This window comes from Nannospalax galili, unplaced genomic scaffold (genome assembly GCF_000622305.1).
Source record: "Nannospalax galili isolate Female #2095 unplaced genomic scaffold, S.galili_v1.0 scaffold702, whole genome shotgun sequence".
Classification (NCBI taxonomy): Eukaryota; Metazoa; Chordata; class Mammalia; order Rodentia; family Spalacidae; genus Nannospalax; species Nannospalax galili.
Window position 1 is genome coordinate 406,519 of NW_008348657.1, and position 5,288 is coordinate 411,806.

Here is a 5,288-nt window from a genome sequence, read left to right on the forward strand (position 1 = left end):
AAAAAAAGAACTCTCCCAAAAAATAGAACTAAAAATTGTAATGTTAAAACATTTTAGAATAAAAAACAGAAGGCCAGGTGGTGGTGCACACCTTTAATCCCAGCACTTAGGAGGCAAAGGCAGACAAGTTTCTGTGAGTTCAAGGCCAGCCTGGTCTACATAGGGAGTTCTAGGCCAGCAAGGGCTACAGAGTGAGAAATGAGACTCTGTCTCAAAATCAAACAAGCAAACAAAACCCCAAAATAATTTAAAACATGGTGTACTGGATAGCTTGAGTGTCAACTTGACACACCTGGGTTGAGGGAGCTTCATTTAGGGAATTGCCTCTATTGGACTGGCCTGTGGCCATGTCTGTGGGGCATCTTCTTGATGAGTGTTGTGGGAGAGCCCAGCCCACTGTGGGTGGTGCCACCCCTGGGCAGGTGGGCCTATGTTGCATAAGAAAGAAGGCTGGGCAGGGGCCAGGGAGCAAGTCAGTAAGCAGCAATCCTCCATGGGCTGCGCTCCAGCTCCTGCTTCCAGGTTCCTGCCCTGAGTTCCTACCTCGGGCTCCCCGATGAACTGTGACCTGGGAGATGTAAGAGAAATAAACCCTTTCCTCCCCAAGTTGGTAGTGGTCAGAGTGTTTTGTCATAGCAATAAAGAAACAAACTAGGACACATGGGTTAGAGGGATGGTTCAGCAGTTAACAGAACTTGTTGCTCTGCAGAGGACCCAGGTTTGAGTCCCAACACCCATATCAGGTGACTCACAACCACCTATAACTCTAGTTCCAAGGGAGCCAATGACCTCTTCTGGCCTCTACAGGTACCTGTACACATAGTACACATGTAGACATTCAAGCACACACATAAAATAAAAAACAGGTCTTTGTTTGTTTGTTTGTTTGTTTGAGATAGGGTCTCACTTTATAGCCCTGGCTACCCTGGAACTCAACGACACAGACCAGGCTTGGCCTCTAACTCATAGAGATCTACCTTCCTTGTAGCCCATTGTGGTGGTGCACACCTTTAATCCCAGCACTCAGGAGGCAGAGGCAGGCGGATCTCTGAGTTCAAAGCCAACCTGGTCTACATAGCAAGTTTCAGGCCAGCTGGAGCTACAAGAAGACCCTGTCCCAAAAACACCAAAACAAATTTTTTTAAATGAATTAATTCATTAAAAATGTTACAGATGAGCCAGGCATGGTGGCACACGCCTGTAGTCCCAGCACTTGGAAGGCAGAGGCAGGCGGATCTCTGTGAGTTCAAGCCCAGCATGGTCTACAGAGTGAGTTCCAGGACAGCTGGGGCTACAGGGAGACCCTGCTTCAAAAAGACAAAAAAAAAAGTTACAGCTGGGTATGGGGCTAAGTGCCTTTAATCTCATCACTCAGAAGACAGAGACAAGCAGATTCTCTGTGAGATCCAGGCCAGTCTGGTCTATATAGCAAATTCTAGGCCAGCTGGAGCTACAGGGAGACCCTGTCTCAAAAAAAACAGAAAAAAAGAAAAAAAGTTGGAAGTTTGATCCAAGAAGTAGCCAACAGAAAATAATTAAAGAAAATAATAATCTGGGCATGGTGGCACAGATCTATAAGCCAGTACTCAGAAGGCTAAGGCAGGAAGATTTCATAGTTTGAAATCAGCCTGGGCTACAGTGTGAAAATACGTGTCTCGAGAGAGAGAAAAGAAAGTGAGGAGGCAAGGGATGGCAAAGCAGAAGGAATGATTTTAAATGGCATTAGGAAACACAACTGCAAGAAGCTTCCAGATTCAAAAAGTCCAGTATGATGAGCAAAGACAGAAAGGCACACTGCTGTATTTGAGAAAGCCAAGGATAAAAAACCTTCATAAAGTTTCCTCTCCCACCAAAAAATACTGAGAAAGGAACTGGAAAGAGCGGGAGCAGGGGGAGGAAATGAGGCAGAATTACTGCCCTCCTTTTAAACAAGTTGCTCAAAATTAGGCACATGTAAACCTTACCAAAAATAAAATTCAGTTGAAAAAAATATGACTATGAAATAAGAATTAGAGACAATCTAACGCCTTGCTTGGCAGGGTGAAGCCCTATGTCAAGTCCTCAGTTGCACAAAAATTAATAAATCTGAAACTGGGGGCTGCCTCCACCATTTTTCAAAGCATGTTGGCTAGCAGGGTACAGAACCCTTACTTACCAAGCACTCACACCTCCAACATGGCACATGGATGTTACAAAGAACTTTCCATAGCCATCTCTCAAATAAGAAAAAGAAGTCAACAGACCTCATTCATACATTTGAAGAAAGTCTCCAGAGAGCAATACAGAATTACTAACAAAAAGAAACAAAAACAAAGGGGAAGGAGAAACAAAACAGTCAAATAATACCTTTTTAAGAAAAGATACTCTGTACTGGAATCAGGAATCTGATATTGTTGTAAGCAGAAGGCACTTCCCTCCTGTGATACCAGAACTCAGGGCAGCCTGGGTTAAGCAGGAGATTGTCTCCCCATACCCCAAAAATAACATTAAACAAATAATGGACCAGATACTATTGTTTTGTTTGTTTGTTTGTTTGTTTGAGGCACATGACTTCTGATCCTCCTGCTTCCACCTCCTAAATGCTGGGATTATAGTGTGCACTACCACATCCCTTTATGTAGTGCTAAGGATTGAACCCCGGGCTTCCTGCATGGAAGTACTTCAACAACTAAGCTACATCTCTAGCCCAGGAACTGCTAAATGTTTGTACATATGCTTAATTTGATTTAAGTATTACACAATATATACACCTGTGGAAATGTCACAATGTACACTACAAGTATGTACAATTTTTATTTATCAATTTTTTTTTTTTTGGTCTTTTTGAGACAGGGTCTCCTTGTAGCCCCAGCTAGCCTCTGCCTCCCGAGGGCTGGGATTAAAGGCGTGTGCCACCACACCTGGCTCACTTGTCTTTTCTTAAGCCGATAGATGAGCTCTACAAAGGGGGGTAAGTCCTTCCAAGAGGGGTAAGTCAAAACATGACCCTGACTCCCACTTAAGAGAGAGGCTAGAAGTGTCTGAGGTGATGCCCAGGACCCTCCCAACACACCAAGGCTTTGGCCAAGCCTACAGCAAAGGCAGCAGGCAAGTCAGAGAAAAGTAGGTCTCTGGCCCCAAGGGGAATGTGATGATGAAGGACTGTACTAGCTACACTGTGAGAGAAAAAAACAATCCAGGAGAAGCAATGTGGGTCAGCTTTGAGCACCACTTTCCACAGGCCTGACATCATACACAGATTTTGACAACTGCGAGACCATGTAGAGATGGCTGTGTGTGTGTGTGTGTGTGTGTGTGTGTGTGTGTGTGTTAGGAAAGTAGAAACAAAACCAAGAGCCAAGTTAAAAACTCTTTAAATATTAAAAATTTTAAAAAGCTGGAGAAATGGCTCTAGCTAAGAGCACTTGCTGCTCTACCAGAAGACCCAGTTCAGTTCCCAGCATATAAATGGTGGCTCAAAACCACCTGCAGCTCCAATTCCAAGGGATGGAACACCCTCTTCTGACCTCCATGGGCACCAGAAACACACAGTGCACAAACATTCAACATGTAGGTAAAACACTCATTCTCATAAAATAAAAATAAATCTGAAAAAACTGAAAAGAACCTCAATTAGTGTCAATAAAAGCACATTAGTCAAAGATAGAGAAATACCGGACAAATATGATGGTATTAAACCTGTGGTCCCAGATACTCAGGAGGCTGAGGCAGGAGGATGACTTGAGCCAAGGAGTTTGAGGCCAGCCTGGGCAACAAAGTGAAACCTTGTCCCAAAATAAAGACAAATAAAAAATGGCTGTGCTTGGTAGCACAGGCCTATAACCCCAGCTATCCACTCAGGAGGCTACTCTGAGAGTTCATTACCAGTGTGGGTAACAATGAGACCCGGTCTCAAAACAGTAAAAAGAAAGCTGGGGAGATAGCTCAGTGGCACAACACTTCACTTAGAATGTGCAAGGCCCTGGGTTCAAGGACCTCAAAAAGAAATAGGGAAAAAAACAGAAGAGTTGGAAGCAGGCAGTTGCTAGAGACCACCATGATTTTGTAATAAGCTTCACAGAGCTACAAGATTCCAAATGCATAATGCCTTGCAGTAAAGCCAAAATGTGTTTGTTTTATACCAATCTAAATTAGTGACCCACGACTCCAGTATATAAATCATACACTTAGAAACATTTCTCATCTTGCCCAGCACAGGAATTGGGACACTGGCGAGCACGAGCCACACAAAAGAGGTGGTGACAGAGTCCCCAAAGCAGGAAACATCTTTCCTTTTCCCTAATGCCTACACCAGAAATGTAATCAGAGTATCTTCTGACTCTTCTGAGAGGATTCAGTGTCTCCATGGAAACCCAAATAATCATGAACTCAGGACATGGAGATGCATGCTACAAAGCTATCAACAGTTTCCATATCGCAGAGATAGCTGGTCGCTCCATCTAACCATGAAAGGGAAGAGAAAAGCCGGTCATTCCGCCCAAAGAAGCACACTTTATAATTACCAAGTGGCTCCCTTTGCACAGTAATAACTGGGAGGCTTGCTCCCAGCTCCTTCTGCCTTCTGCCACTCTAATTTCTAACCACTTCACTGAAGCATCAGGAACAGTAAAGAGTCACAAGTGACCTGATGACGCAGAGGCAGCTCAGCCAGGCAGGAACTGAGACTAGCCAAACAGTAAGCAGCAGCAAGGCAATAGGGGCCTCTGACTGTTCGATCCTCAGCTTCCGTTTCTTCGTTTATAAAACTGAGATAAAAACGACGTTTTTGAAGGTTATATGTTCCTAAACCAGTGACTGAGCAATAAAGTTTTTCTTTCTAGACCCTTATTATGACCCAGGACCACGAGGAGAGTAGCTGGAAGCCAGGGAGCTCCAGCTATACTGTGGCGTCTCCCTGAGCTCCCGAGCCCTCTGGGCCGCTCTGACAGCCCCACTGGGCCTGGGGAAAGGAGGCACAGAGCCAGGCAAGGGCAGGTGGTGCGTGGCTCAGGCCCACGGCATTTTCGGACCCTGTGGGCAGGACGCGACTGCCACCAGCGTTTACAAAGGGGTTCGTCCAGAAACACACGCACACCATTCTTCAGAGACAGCAGGGACAGGCGAGGGACTTCCTAGACAACCACAGCCCCATGATGACAGCTCGGGAGTGCTTAACCTCGAGGGTCACCTTTGGGATGAAAAGCTCCTCTTGCCAAGAGGAACGCGCAGAAATAAACAGATGGGGGTTCGAGGGCTCACGCCGCCAGCAAACAAGGATCCGGGACCCGGGGGCACTAAGACTGGGGCCC

General features: G+C 45.4%; 1 protein-coding gene across 1 annotated transcript in view; it reads right to left on the reverse strand.

Moving 5' to 3' along the window:
- Ccsap (centriole, cilia and spindle associated protein) overlaps positions 1-5,288 on the reverse strand; it is an 18,455-nt gene that overhangs the window by 12,314 nt on the left and 853 nt on the right. The window lies entirely within an intron of this gene.